Raw genomic sequence first — 17,003 nt, forward strand, 5'->3', positions numbered from 1 at the left:
GGAAAGTCTCAGCTGTGCACAGTCAATAGGAGAGGGCTTAATCTATATGGGCACTGGCTTCTATTGCTGGATGCAACTTTGTTCTCTGGCTTTGTGATTAGTGAATTTCTGTTCTTGACTGTTGCTTTGTTTTACTCTCAGCTTGTTCCTGACCAAAATTTCTGACTCATCCTGTGGTATTTTATGGTATTGAATTACAGATTTGCTATTTGAATTAGAGTTAGCCTCTAGTAAATTGTCATGCATATGTGCACTGTTTCTCTTGCTTCTCCAGCAATTCCTCTGTTGCCTTCCCCTGCCTGTCTGCTGCCATCTATTCAGACAAGTCTTCTTGACAGTTTTACAAGTCTTGCTACAAATTTAGCAGCACCTCTGCAAGCCTTGTCCACCTACCAAGCAGCTGCATTCCACTCAGATTTTGCCTGTCTACTGTGTATTTTCTGCCTTCAATGGATCCAGGACATGATGTTTAAATGATGCTTAAATATTCTTTACAATGCCGAGCATGATAATCTACAACAGTCTTTATGGATAAATTTACATTTTTTCCTGCTGCATCTGGAATAAAAGCTGGAAATTGAAACTAAATATCCATTCTATTCAGTACAGAACCCCAGTGCTCTCATAGTCATTTTTATGATTTATAATAAAAATAGTTTTCAACTTATAACCATTCATTTACAGACCGTGCAAAATAACAATGGTACTGAAAAATGTCTTATGATCATTTCTTAGACTTAGAACCATTGCAGAATCCCCCAGTCACATGATCAAATTTTGGGTGTTTGGCAGCTAGCAGGTATTTACAATAGTTGGAGCATCCTGGAGTCATGTGATATGTCATAGATTTAGTGGACATTTGAATTTAATGTATACCCATTTCCCGTAAATTAGACTGTCTATGGGTGAAACCAGTATCATGTAGTGATAAGGTGAGGATGTAACATACTGGTTTAGATGCTGGGCTAAGACCAGGGTGAATAAGGTTCAAGTCCATTCTTAACTGTGTAAGCTAAGTGGATGATTTGGGTCAGTAAGCATCTCTCAATCAAACTATTTCACAAAGTTATTACAGAAGTGTAATTTTCTCTCCTGAGTTCTCTGATGAAAGACAAGAAATTGATGCACATAAGAAATTTATTTTATCTATAAGATGTATTGGGCAACTATACATTAGTTGAAAATCAAAATCTATTACTACTGCAGTAGCTTTGATTAACAAGTCTTTAACATTTGTAAAAGAACAAGAAATAAGAATCATGGTTCTTATTTCTGAATTTCATTTTCATTTACAATGGATTACATCATTGTGGCTGGAAATGTTAATCAAATTTTAGATCCTTGGTTACATGGTTATATTGTTCCAGCTAAATTTAATTCTCATGGATGGAGTTTGAGGGATATAAGATACTTTTAAATTCTTCATGGTAGGAATGTATTTTTTTAAATCATATCAGTCTTCCTCATTTGATTTCTAGTATCTCAGTCCATAATGATTGCATAGATGAATGCAATGGTGGATTATCTGCAATATCCAATCACACTATATAGTAGGTCCATCAATTATTATGATAAATTTACATAAGAATAAAGACAGTTGACAACTTAAATTGGAAAACTTTTAAGGCATATTTGTGGATGTCTTGTTGCATATGTTTCATGGGAAAAATAAAGGTAAAAATATTTTTTTGGGGAAATGAAGTTAAAGAACTTTTTAATTACATGTGTAATGCAGTTCACACTGGAATTAGATAAAGCTTATCTGTCATGAAAGTTTTACATTTCTTTATGTATTTGATATACATAAATTGTTCAATGAATAATTAAGCAAATTGCATGTGAGGAAAATATATATTATTGCCCTTGTTTGGGAAGCAACTCAAAATAATACCATCTCTATTATTAAAGGCATTCAGGGCAGTGAATGGAATGAATTTGATTTAACAAATCATATTCACATAGACATACAGATACACACACTCAAGATTAATAATACTGTGTTAAAAATTACTGAGGAAAACATACAACACAACATAGCTCTTCTTAAGATTACCATGCCCAAACTGCTTATAGATACTATAAAATCTGTGAAAACAAGACTAGTTCACAATACCAACTGAGTATTTCTTTTTGGTCCTACATTGTTGGGGATTTAAAATTATGCTTTGAACAAAGTTTGTAAAACCTCTATTAATAAGACTCATAAAGCTAAGATTTTGAAGTCTGATAAAGATCATGTCAATGCTGCTAACATTGAATGTTTTTGCTTTGACAACAGATGGAAATGCAGCCATTTTTCTCAATTTCTTTTAGATTTAGTTGATGCTGGGAGGGGGAATGTGGATGAGAGTCCAGCTAGTCATAACAATAATAACTCAGCTGTGGGAACCCAAGGTCATTGGGCCCAGAGTTGATAGAGTTTTGGCGGGCTAGAGAGCTGGGGAGAAAGCCCGTGCTTCAAGCTAATTGGGGAATGTGATTTATGACTGTTTATTGGAGGAGGGAATTGTGCTTTGATACTTAGTATCCAGGGGAGGGGAAATTAGTTTTTGGTTTTGACTATGCAATGCCAATACTTTGTTTCTCGAAAAAAAGATTCTTTAAGGTAAACAATGCCTCAAAGTTCTTTTGAAGAGTTTCATCTGTTGGAACCATGACAGATCATATGACTGTGTTGTTCATATTTTGGCAGTAATCTGGCACATAAACTACAGATTATATTACTTTCAATTATCCATTCTCTATAATCTGTTTCTTTTTTGAATGGATATGTAGTTCAAATGGCAGAAACATGTTTTGGTTAAATATTGATTTCCTTGTGTTTGACATTAATATAATTACACTGTAATACTATAATCCTTTAAATAGGATAATTATAAATGTAATTATGTCTTCACCTACTTAGATAACTGATGAAACTTGTCAAGGATGCCCTATTTAATTTGATAAGGAGCCATTGGTTTACCTTATCAGGCAATCAAAGACCACTGTGTGCATAAAAGTGTCTGGTATTGAACATAAACCCTCATATGCTAATAACATATTATGTCATTGATAATTATGAGTGCTGTATACTAAAATGTGTGAATATTTAATAAAATTATGAGGTAATTTGTAATGGTACTCGTTAATTAGAGGAATTTCTTATACTTCTGATCAGTTTTAATGTACCTCTAGAAATCAGTAATCTTTATCAAAGTTAAAGTTAAAGTTTTAATAAGTAGAATGGAAATAGTATTTATAGTTTTGAACTTTAGAATTAGGAAGAGTCTTAAGAATACTATGGATACCCAAGAAAATAAATAGGTCATCAAACAAATTGTTTTCAGAATTTTCACTCTAGGCAGAAATGTCTAGGCTAAATATATGTTTTGTACACAATATATGAAAAGTTAGTTCTTTTGAAAGGTCTGTGATATTGAGAAGGATGAAAGAGAAAGAGAGGACAACCATTACAGAAGTGATTAGTGCACCACTGGGTGATCTGAAGGTGCAGGTTGGGGATACAAAATCCTGGAAAAAAATCTATGTGTGTTGACACTGACTTGAGGCCACATATTTATAATTGAACTGTTTCTTATTATGTTAAGTAAGATAATTTAAGATATTATTTTTCAATGTTTATTGGACAGAACATTTCAGAGAATGTTTAAAGGAATCAGCTGTCAACATTGTTCTACTGAAAGTGTAAGATCATGGAAGGACACCTATATATATGACATGGGCTTGGCCGGTTAACTTCCATTTTAATTTAATATCCAATAATCCATTAATATGGATTGCAGAAAGGAATATGTTTTAAGAATATGAACTTGATTATGAATTATATACCAGAAATTTATAAATTATCAATATATCAAGAACCATGTATTGATGAAACATGACACAGCAAGAAATATTACACTTTTACAATGGTAAGGGAGTCCAATCTCCAATTTACAGTCCTGAATTGGTGATATATGTTCAATTTTTGCATGTGAATGTATTCTTTTTCAATGTAACGGAAAGGCAAATTAATATTATATCATAAGAATTGTTTAGAAATACAGAGTAAGGGAAGAAAGAGAAAGTACTTTCCTCTCCCCCCTTTTTGGGTATTGTATTTTACTTTCACTTATTACATCAGAGATGAAACCAGGTAGTGAATTTAGGGTGAGGGATAGAATTTGGATGAGTTTGTATAGTTAGAGATATTTTTAGGTTTATGTTATGTATGAAACACTTATTGATCTTTTCAGACATACCACCTTTCTTCCCACTTATCATCATTCTGTTGCTGTCAGTTTGAACTATTTCATAAACCTAAAACTATCTTTTTTTGTAATATTTTATTGGTTTTCCAATTTTTCATTTGATTATTTAAAAAGCAATCTGGTGGCAGGGTTAATCAATAATTCAATAACAAAATCTTTAGTACAAATCTCAGGTTACATCATCAAATATTTCTTCTCTTTTCCCCTTAACATTTACTATCTCATATTCAAGCTAGTACATTTCTAACTGTATCAACTCAATGAAAACATAATAACATTTATCGATACACTTTAGCTTATACATATCTTAATTAGTCTTCATAAAACAATCCATATCCTGTTATTAATTTTTACCTAATTTTTAGTTTCTCAACAATTTTCCAATTAACATTTAATATCCATAATTTTCAAACTTTGGGTAACCAAAGTTTCCCTTTTCTTACTTCATAACAAACTATAATATCCAAAATACACATTTTACCTATTTAAATGTAATCTTGTTCTATTTCCTAAAAAAATTCTATTTCCCACCATATTAAATCATCTACTTAATAATAGAATATCCCCTTAGATAGATCAAAACCATTATACATATTGTCTGGGTTAATCAATAAATCAAATATCTTCCTGATAATTAATTTTCATTTCCTTTTTAAGTCTAATTTTTTCAATATTAAACAAATTAAATCCTTATTTTTCACTGATTTCCAACAATTTTGAATCTAGTAACCAAAATTCCCCTTATCTCAACATCTCTTTTTAACCCTCTAATTGACAATATAAGATCTCCTCTAATAAAACCAAACCCCAATTTTTTCAACCTTATTCTAGCTTTCTTCCTTTACCAACTAGGATTCCATATCAGCGCTTTTAGATCATCAAATAAATCTCCCTCCATTTTTATATATGTTATTTGAATTAAAGGAGACCATTTGATTGCCAGTTTTCTGGAAGGACTGGCCCATTTGTATTCATTAAATTGTCACCCTGTTATTCCACTCCCCCATATTAGCTCTGATATATTTATCTTCAATTCAATCTGGTCTTCTTCTTTCTCAAATTTCTTCTCATTTGTATAGAAACTCATTTCCATTTTCAGTATTGTCACTTCCTTGTCTGGATTATCCATCAGCTGCACTTGTTGGTCAATTGAGTCCTCTGTCTTAATATTTAGTTGTTCCACTTCTGTTGTCTTCTGCATTGTTGATTCTTTAGTTTCAATCAGAATTTGGCTTTGTGCATCTAAGCTGGCATCTTGGTCTTTTATTTTAGGTCTCATTTTATCACAAGCTAAAAGGATAGTTTCATGTATTGTTTTTAGCATGGAAAGGACTTTTTCCTGGTCTTCATCCATCTCTTTCATGTGTTTGTAAACAATCTTTCTAGTAAAAGTTGTTTTTAAGCAAAAGTCAGTAAGGATTTGCATTCACAGTTCAAGTAGGCCAATTTCACTGCCCAGCTGTTTTCTTAGAGTTGAATCTCTCACAGATAGTGCCCAGATCAGGAAAGTCTTATCTAGGTCTCGGCTGTGGGCCAAGTCTCTTTTTTTTTAGGAAATAACAAATTGCCATACCAAGCTTCACCACAAGATGTCACTGGTACCATTTATGTTTTTTAAATCTTGAATTTTTCTAGGTTCTTTTCCAATTTTATTTCTTTTTTGCAGATAATAACAAGAATTTCCAGTAAAAATAGGACACTTTTAGGTCCCCAAGTTTCGGAAGCATATAAATCTAATTTGATTAAAATTGTTCTTTTTGATGCTTGATTCCCCTGGGTAGTCAGACACCACTATTCTTAGAAGGTGGGATAGAAATTCCCTTCCCTCTCTCCTCACAGGGGGAAGATACTTCAAAAAGCTTTTACAGGAAAGTACTAAGGGTAAAGAGAAGAGAAGATCTTACCCAGCTTCATCCATGTTGCTTTCAATGTGCTTGGTAATAAGTTTCACTTTGGCTGTCAGCAGCTGAGTGACGGCTGCCTCCCTTCCGTGATCAAACGGGGGGTCCTCTCCTTGCTCTTCACCCCTACAGGGCGACTTTCAACCATTTCCAAAGTCCCCAGCAGGATAAAACCGGACACTGGAGACAGAGCTTGCCTCCATACATGCTGCGATGGCAAACTGGAAGTCAAACCTAAAACTATCTTTAATCATAAAAGCTTATCCTAGTTCACTATAGTTTACATTAAATTTAATCGTCCTCCTCAAAATTTAACCCTAATCCAAATATTTATATAATTCTAATACTTGCACTCATTCTGAAACATAACATAAACCAATGTTGTATATTTTCAAACCTATTAAATGAAACTGATAGCTGGACAACGGGAATGAATTCTATATGCCTTTCTTATCGCTAATAGGCTAATCCTTCAGCATGGAAAGATAAATTTATGACTTCAATTACTCTGTGGATTTAAAACCTGGTGTTATTTGCAATTTATGAATGGGTTGCTTACGTACGTATGTATGTACAATTACAGAGAAATATATTCAGCCTTTATTGAAACTGTTGTAAATTATAAAGTGGCCCTACATCTCTCGCTCTATCTGCATCTGTCTCTGTCTCTATTTATTTATTTGTATGTCTATCTATCTATCTATCTATCTATCTATCTATCTATCTATCTATCTATCTATCTATTTATCTATCTATCTATCTAGGGCCCTGATTCAGACCACTTTATTCACACATTTTAACAACACATGCTAATTTCCATCTGATTGAATCAAGCTATTGTTGCATCATTATATAAAATAAATAAAATAGATTTGATACTACAGATATATGCCTATTTGTTTATTAAACAATAAATAAACTTTATGCCACATGTTTATATCTAAAATTAGTGGATTGGGTACCAAACGAAAACACCATTGCTGAAGAACACGCTGTATTTAGATATGAATGGTCAGCATTAGATTATTGTGTGCTTGATAGAAAAAATATTCTGTACTCCTCAATGTTACCTTTTTGAAAACCTTTTTTTATTTTAAGTCAGGTTTTGATCTAATACTAGGAGAGAGATGTGGAACAGTCTGAGACTGTCTACTATTGATAAAATACTGAGTCTACTGATTCACTTTACTTAAATCTCTCCATGAAAATTAGATGCACTCCTTGGATATATTTATCTAAAGCAGTCCCAGTTTATAGAGATGTAAAACAAGGTTGCATATTAGCTCCGCTACTTTTTAATCTATATTTAAATCCAATGATCCAAGTGCTTGCTGTTTCAAATCATCACCCACCTATTTTAGCTAATCATGCAATTCCAGAATTACTGTATGCTGTTGATGAAGTTATTATCATTATCATAATTCACAGGTGGGAATGAAAAAAGCAATTAGGGCACTATCTTTATTTTGTAAAGAACAAAAGCTTTCAATAAACTCTCAGAAAACAAAAGTGTTCGTGCTTGCCTGATATCATAAAATTTACAAATGGCAAATAAATGGGACACAACGTGGGCACCTATAAATACCTTGGAGTGCATTTTCTTTCCTGAAATGCTGTTTTTTTTTTAAAAAAAAGTGGGCAAGTGTCATGCAGCACACCTCTACTGCTATTATAAGATTTTACCACTTAAAAAGAGCCCACAGTTTACATCTTTCTGACCAACAAAGTCAAAAGGGAAGATTTACTTACAACTTGTTACTAGTTTGTTACTAACTGCAGTGACTCACTTAACAGCTGTGTCAAGAAAGGTCACAACGTGGGCTAAAACTCAACAACTGTCTTGCTTAGCAATGAAAAATTTGGATTCAATTGTGGTTGTAAATCAAGGACTATCTCTAAATCCAAGTTTCCCACTAATCATAAAAAACACTAAAATTCTAATCCCAATGCTAAATTTAACCATAGACTTCATGAAAGTCTAAACCTAATATAACTTTAAGCAAAAATCAATACAAATTCCATCCTTCAACCTAGGATTCAATCCAAACTGCATCCTTAATTTAAGACGAGCAATAACCATATAAATTCAACCAAATAAATTTAATATTTGCACTAAATTTTAGTACAAAGGAAACCTGGCAATAAAATTAACCCAAATAATCACAACATCAATACAAATGATGGTAGGATGAACTTCTCTCTCTCCTCTATTTATATGCTTTATTTATATTTTGTTAGTCTACATAGACTCTTTTTTTATTGAAAAGTTTTATAAAGGTTACAATATTATCCCATCCCCAAACCCCCCAAACCCCCCAACCCCTCCCCCACTTCCCAAAGCTGGTTACCGGGTTACAAATATATAGTAATTATAATCCAACTAACATTAATCAACTATATAAATAACCAAATACATAATACACTTTAACCCGCCTATAACATAATTACAAACACTCTAAAATATCCAACTTATAAAAAAAATTAAATTATAACAATCTAAAATTTACTCATAAGCTAAATGGAACTTTTTAGTCCCATATTTTTTCTGAATATAATCTATCCATCTTCTCCAAACCGAAATGTATCTTTCTTGTGAATGATCCTTCAAGTAAGCAGAAATCTTAGCCATTTCTGCTAAATTTGACACTTTAAGCGTCCACTCCTCTATAGTAGGCAGACAGTCCTTCTTCCAATATTTCCCTACCAATAACCTCGCAGCTGTTATCAAATTCAACATCAAGTTAATTTCTTTAGTATCACAATCTGTAATAACACCCAATAAAAATAATTGTGGAAGTCAACATAGACTCTTAATAGTATACTATAAAAACAAAATTTTTAGTTATTTATTTAAATTGTATGCTGCCTGATTCCAACCAATTCTGAGCAACTATAACACTGATATAGGAATAATAAGGAAATAATGATCCTTAAAACTGTCAAATCCTATCATAAATTACTGTAACTAAAAATAATAATGGTAATTGCTCTGTGATAATAGATATTAAATCAACATCCTGCTTCATTGCTCAGTTTTATGCTTTTTTTGTAAATAAAATATGATGGACCCATCTGGATTTCTGTAGAAGTCACTTCCATACAGTGAGTACTGATGCTGAGAAACAAAATTATTCTAGTTTCCTATGGAACTTCTCATCCACTATAGAAATTAACCTTATAATTTCAGATTTAAAGGACTGAACTTCACAGAAGTGTGATTTAAATATTTTTGAGAAAATTATTTTTCAGATATTCTGTCAGTCAGAAAATGTCACATTATTTCTTCCTTAGGGAAAAAGTATTCTTCAACATGTTGGGTAACATTGAAAGTCTAGTTTCTTCTTTTAAAGACTTACAATGACAGGTAAACCTGAGATATATAGTTGTAATTATAGATTTCTTGTTTTATTATATATTGGTTTCATTTGTATATTTTTGTCTGCATATAATAAACTGTTTATTTTTATATTATGGTGGGGTTTTTTTTGAAAATGGGTTAATTAAAAAGTGTTTTAAAAAAGCAGAATCCTCCTGAACTAGATGGGTCCTAAAATTCCAAATCATGTAGGTCCTTCAAGATCAAACAAACACTCTGAATTATACCAGGAAGTTTATTTGTAGTAAAGCAGATACAAAAATAACATAGGTAAGTGTGACAAATATCTCTCACATACTAGCAAGCATACTGTGGCATTTTGAACCAAGTAATTTTTCCGAATACTTCCCAACGTAGAGCCCATTGCAATAACTATCTGAAATTATTTAATTAATTTAAATGATTACCTAAGCTCTTTTTATTCAAGATTGAGACCTGGTCTTATGTTCGAAACTATACTAGTCACTTTTATTGATAGGCAGGAGTAGAATGGAGACAATGTAATTATTCTGTTCAATTTCTCAGTAATACCACTGACTAAAGTATTCTCTTGGACTATGAGAGTTTGAAATAGGTGGTGGGCTTCTGTTCTTTGGTAATTTTGCTTCTTGGGTTCTATTAATAGTATAATACTATTCCCAGTATGCCCTTTGCACCCCAGTTCGATCTGTTTGGGGGGGAGCAATATGAGAAAGAAAAGTAAATAGAATAGAATAGAGCTGGAAGGGACCTTGGAGGTCTTCTAGTCCAGCCCCCTGCTCAAGCAGGAGAACCTATACCATCTCAGACAAGTGGCTGTCCAGTCTCTTCTTAAAAACCTCCAGCTCACAATATCTGAGGGCAAGCTGTTCCATTGATTAATTGTCCTCACTGTTAGGAAGTTTCTCCTTAATTTCAGGTGGCTTCTGTAGAAGTAGATGGGGAGAGGACAAATACTCAGGCACTCTATAGGGATCAGTTTTATGTCTCCCCCACCTTTTGTCAGATTGGCAAAAGTATCATGGAGTCATAGGAAGGGATAAAATGGGGCTAGGTGGTTTCCCATCCTTTTGGGTAGGATGAAGAATGATGAAATAATTGCTATGTCTCCTAATGCCTAACATGTTAGCAGAGGAAAGAGAGGCACATGTCAAATGCTGTAGTGCATGACCTTATTTTCCAAAACAGGAAGATCAGGAAGCAACATTACATGTAAGAAGACATTGGACAAATTGCTGCAAATTTTCCTTTTCCTTTCCTTTGGTTCTTTGAAAATAGCACAGGTTTTCCATATTTGGAGTGTCTGGACTTTTGTTCTTTGATCTCTAACTAGAGAGCTGTGTTGTACACCAGTTTACCTTTTCCTGAATAGGAAGGCTTTATGCTCAGTTACTCCGCTCATCGGTCATGCCCTGCTGATCACCATTTTGGACTACTGCAATGTATTCTACATGAAGCTACAATTGAAAATTATCTGTAAGCTTCAGCTGGTACAGAATGCAGCCATGCGAGAAATGCTGGCCACAAAAACAATGGTACAGGTAACCCATTTGCTGAGTGAGCTGCATTGGTTGCCAGTTTGCTTTCAAGGTGAATTCAAGATGTTGGTTATAACCTTTAAAGCCCTATATCAGTGATGGCAAACCTTTTAGAGACCGAGTGCCCAAAAAACCACCCCTGCCCCCCCACTCTGCCCCTGCCCTACCTGCCTGGCCTGCCCCTCCCCCAGCCCACCCACACTCCACCTCCACTCCACCCTTGCCCTGACCACCCACAGGGCCACCCACCACTTCCACAGCCCGCTGCAGATCGCCCAGGAAGCCCAGCAGTGCCATGGCAGCCATGCCCTCTACCCATGCCCCGCAGCATCAACAGTGTGCAACAGGGTGCGAGTGTGGAGTTTTGTCCCTGTTGCCATGTCCTTGGTTGTGCTGCTCCACGTGGCCTGCACTCGGGGGTTACTCTCCTTCAGGGGGGCTTCTGGTGAAGAGAGGGCCATGGGGCAACGGCATACATGCCCACAGAGAGGGCTCTGAGTGCCACCTCTGGCACACTTGCCAGAGATTTGCCACTACTGCCCTATGGGGCTTTGCCCCATTACATCAGCCAGTTCTACCTGGTCAGGCTAGGTTGTAAACCCCATTAGTTAAAGAAATCTGACTGGCAGGGCCTAGGAAGAGACTTTTGATTGATGTTGCTTCCACATTTGGAACATTCTCTCCCAAGAGGCAAGACAGACTCCCAGTCTCTTGGCATTTCAGAAATGTCAAAAAAGGTAGCTCTGCCATCTTGCTTGGAGCTCACAGAGTAGCACATCACAGTGGGGCTGGTTAGCATACTGAAGGACCTTCCCTGCCTTCTAATTAACTTTTAATATTGAATTTTAACTCTCCTTACCTCTTATTTAAATTTCTAAATTCAGTTTTTATCTTTTTTATATTTTATTTGTACACAGCCCAGAATCCCTCTGTGTGGGTGATGGGCCATTTCTAAATTTGATAAATAAATAAATAGTTATTATTTTATTTCATTAACAGGCTGGAATGAGAAAAGGCTCAAGGAGTTGTAGGAGATTTAAGATATGTTTTCTTCTAAGCCCTTACATAGAGAAAACTCTATAAAGAAGCACACATAACAAGCAGATGAACTCTGAAAGTGGATAAAAATAAAATGGGTGTTATTTATTCATTGTTTTAAGAGTTATTAGTGCCTTAGGCAGTTGCTCTTGGTATTTTCTAAAGTCAGACAATTGTTACAGAGTAAGACTAAGAAGAAAATAATAGTGTAATTTGAAGTGGGACTCTAGAGGGACATAGCCAGTCAATTTCTAGCTCTCTTGTCCATCTGAATTTTCAGGCTTTCTGGTTTCTTATAAGTTACAAGCATAGAATAAAAAGTATAATGAAATGATAACAGAAACAAGAAATATCATCACTAAAACATAAAATAGCAACCTCTAAAATATAAACACACGATAAGGTCTGGGTGAAAATATGATACAGTTTCAATTAATAAATATTTTTTTAAAAACCGTAAAAGGAAGGAGCTTGTTTTCATACCAATTGTGATATGTTAGAGCAGACATGTCAAACACAAGGCCCGGGGGCCGGATCCGGCCCACAAAGTGGTTTCATGCAGCCCACGAAGCCATCCTGGAAACAGTGAGGGAACGGCCCCCACTGCCTTGGCCCAGAGACCCTCCTTCTGCCAGAGACCCTCAGATCTGTCCCACTCCTGCCCAGGCCCCCATAGGCACCCTTGATGTGAACGATGTAGAGCTGGCCATGCCCACCCAGTAGGCCATACACACTCTAGCCACGCCCACCCAGGCCACACCCACCCGGCCCCTTGAGGGCATCCGCAATGCTGATGCGCCCCTCAATGAAATTGAGTTTGACACCCCTGTGTTAGAGGCAATACGGCTGGCAATTTCTTTTTATTGAAAAGTTTTACAATACATTTTTTAAAAAGACAAAACCCCTCCCAACCCCCTCCCCTCTCTCCAACCCTCCCCAACACCTCCCTCCCTTCCCCCTCCCCCCTCCCCCCTCCCCGACTTCCCAGAGCTCAATACAGGGTATAAAAATACAAGCAATCATAGTCTACCTTATGCAAACAACAATAAAATATTAAATCTATCGCACTTTAACTCTTATAAAATAACTACAAGCAATATAAATATCACATCAGTACTTATTCAAATGCTAGATGAAACTTTTTAGTCCCATATTTATTCTGAATATAATCAATCCATCTTCTCCACTCCACAATATATCTCTGTTGCGTTTGATCTTTCAAGTACGCTGAGATCTTTGCCATTTCCGCCAGATTGGAGACTTTTAAAGTCCATTCTTCTATAGTCGGCAGTTCTTCCTTCTTCCAATATTGCGCTACTAAAAGTCTTGCTGCCGTAATTAAGGTCAACGTCATACTTTATCACTGGTTTTCTTTTTTTTTTTTTGGTCATCAAGTTTTTGACACCTTGATAGGCGACTGGTGGTACTCGGATGTTGCCATATCCTATAAGTGGTACAATGGGTGAAAAGGTTGAAAAGCCCTGCACTGGAGGCCCAGTCTGGTAATACTTTCACAAGAAGTTAATTCCCACCTCAAAATTGCCAGCCATAATAAGCTAATAAAGCTAATAAAGTACAGGTAGTCCTCGACTTACAACAGTTCACTTAGTGACTGTTCGAAGTTACAATGGCACTGAAAAATGTGCCCCCACAAGCCACAGCCGAGCAAGACACTTGCCCGCCCGCCCGGTGGCACTCTTCCTCCTGTTCGAGTTTTTCATTGTTGTGAGCATTTCTGTTGAGGATTGGCAGCAGGGGTGGGGTGGGGGTGTTTGGTTTTTATTCCCCCCCATCTCCTGGGTTGCAGCAGGTTTTGGTCACTTCACATGATTCTGGGACACTGTGACCATCATAAATATGAATCAGTTGCCAAGCATCTGAATGTAAATTACAAGACCCTGGAGATGCTGCAATATTCCAGCTGATCGGCACTCCTTCTGGGCTCAGCAGAAGTGCCAGGATCAGCGCCGAGCTCCAGCTGGAGCCTGGCGCTGATCCTGGTGCTTCCACTGAGCACTGACAGCCTCAAAGAAGCGCCGATCAGCTTGAAAGTGGCACTGATCCTGGCGCTTCTGCTCAGCCTGACAGCCCTGCAGCTCCAGCCATCTCTCACTCAGGCTTGTATGGTGTTGCCCAGGTTCAGCTCATTCCCCTCCCCCACTACCACTTTTCTGCCAGGTGCCAATGTACCACAGGTGGTACCCGTACCACTGGTTGAAAAGCCCTGCTCTAGTGTATGGAGCAGGATACAAAGTATGGGTAGGTGCTTTTATAGGGATCCTAGCAGAATCTTGAAATTTGGATATCTCCTTACCTTCCCTCTCAAAGCAATGAAATTACTCAGGAACCCTGGTTTTCTATTTGTGGCACACAGTAATCAAATGTATTCAGAGGATTGTTCTGTGGGACATCTCAGGTTAAAATAGAAGGTTAGCCTATTTTTTTTTCTAGTCCTGAATATCCATCAATTTATTATCATTCATATATTCAGTGGTTTTATGCATGGTTGGGCAAGAGATTAATCTGTACAGTTAATGGAACTCACTTCTCCATAAACATGTACAGGATTAATTGTAACATCCAGCACTTAGAAATAAACTTGCTTTAAGATGACAAAAGAGGAAAATGACCTTAATAATTATTAAGCTATTGAAAATGTTAAGAAGACAAATTTAGTTTTTTCAGTACGATAAGGAAACGGCAAGAGCCTTGTATGCTCTAATCATCACCTTAGGATTCCCTGTGATCACAATTACAAGAACTAGAGCCACTTACCATAGTGTGGTTTTGCAAATGTGTGTCACATCCCAAAGGTTGTCCTTTCAGTGGTTCAATCAACACCCTGATGTTAATAAATCCTATTCATTATTATTATTAACCATGGTAGATTAAATCCTTCTAACTTGCCCTGGAAATGGAATCGTACCACAGCCCATTCATAATTGAATGCACACTGTTGTCACTTATGTAGCCCCCCCCCCCAGTCAAAGGACTATTTTATTTTCAGTGTTTACTCAACTCTGCATTTGATATTTTTATAGGAAACTGAGTGTGCTGAAGAGCAACTCCTGACAATGGGAGTCATTTTGCATAATATATGTGAGAAATTCCATATTGCATTGTTGTAAGTCAACACCCACCCACCCTCCTAGAGAAGAAAATATTTGGGGGGATATTAAAAACAACAGAATATTATATTTCCCCAAAGGAATAATGAAAAATCTTAGGCAAAGACAGCCCCAAGTCTCTCTCCCAAGCAGAAACCAAGCAGGTCAGCTTTTAGAAATGCAGATTTGATAATCCTTTCAGAAAGACTGTAGCCAGGAAGCTTGGAGCTGATGAGATTAGAAAGACAAAAACCCATAAAATCTACATCCCCCACCCAAACTCTAGAAACATGACCTTTAGGACATAATAGGATTAACCCACCACTATCAGAATACCAAAAGGACATGCTCAAAAGCTCAGGTCAAAGTTCATGCCACAGGAACATCATCAAACAACATCAAACACAAAAGCCCAAGAAGGTATAAAAACCCACCACCCACAGTTACATGTGGTCAGCTTTCCCAGAGCCACATTTATGTCTGGCTATGCTCTTCAATAAACTACAACCTTCTTTCTAAAACAGTTTTCATTTTGTTTATTCCTGGCTTGGACTAGACCCTGATGAAGATTTTTCTTTCAACAGCATCTAGAAGCCAAAGACATTCTTCCATGGTGCTTTTCATTCAGCCCCAGAGGTAGGTGCACTTTCTCCCTTGTTCATATTCCACAAGCAAAGCAAGATCATACTGTGTCAATAAACCTTTGGCCCCTAGTGGTCTTGGATGGGGGCTTTCATTCTCTACATTTTATTTTTGAGTTTTATTACTATGTATTTTGATTTGGTATATTGCTGTATGCTCCCCAGAGCTCTCAAGGATTGGAGTGGATTAGAAGCATTATAAATAAATAAACATTGCTGCTTGGGTAATTCATGCCAAACAAAATACTAGATATCATTTTTCTGTAAACCATATACTCCATAGTAAATTTTAGCGTATGTTAGAAAATGCAGTGCACTGAAAAAGATACTGAACCTGTTTAGAATAGCATCTGGGACATTTAGTACAAGATGACCATAAACAAGAGCTGTTAGAACTTTACTAAGAAATTTAGGATCTCATACTAAGTAACTGAAGTGAGTTGAAGAGAGATAAAATTTACTGAAACAATACAACTTATTGTTTCCTTTAAATATATTCTATGTCTACATTTCTATATGTTTATAATACACATGCAGACACATAGACATATTTTATGCATGTATGTATGCAGACAGATTCATCTGATCTTTGGGAATATTTTTTTCTACTAATGTCATTTACTGAAATACAAAGATGAGGATGATAGTGATAGTGACATTGGCTAAAAAGGTATTAGTTGCATCTCACCTTTCCTGCAATGAATAACATGATCAAGGCAGATTTATTGTGCATGTATCAAATGGTGACAAGATCATGATTAAAATGACAAAAAAAATCTGCTTCTTCTAATCTCTGTATAGAAAGGTGACATGAGGACCATTTGGAAGAAATGGTAGAAATAAGAACTAGGCAGTGGTGGGATTTAAACATGTGAACAACCGGATCTCTGTGTGGATGCTGCTTCCAGAAGTCCATTCTGGGCCTGAGCAACAAAAAATTAGCTACCGGTTGTGCCAAAATGGTGCGAATTGGCTGAATCCCACCACTGGAACTAGGATTTATTGTTATGATGCACACATCAGTTAGATTCACAGTCTAATACTGGTGAACGTGTACTGAATTCAGTATTTTCGGGTATGAAGGAAATTCTTTAGGTATGGCTCCAAGGTCCTCAATCACAATTGATATAACAACAGATTTTCTGTAAGTGTTTAGTTTCAATCCAGAAG

This window comes from Vipera ursinii, assembly GCF_947247035.1.
Source record: "Vipera ursinii genome assembly, chromosome: 5".
Taxonomy (NCBI): Eukaryota; Metazoa; Chordata; class Lepidosauria; order Squamata; family Viperidae; genus Vipera; species Vipera ursinii.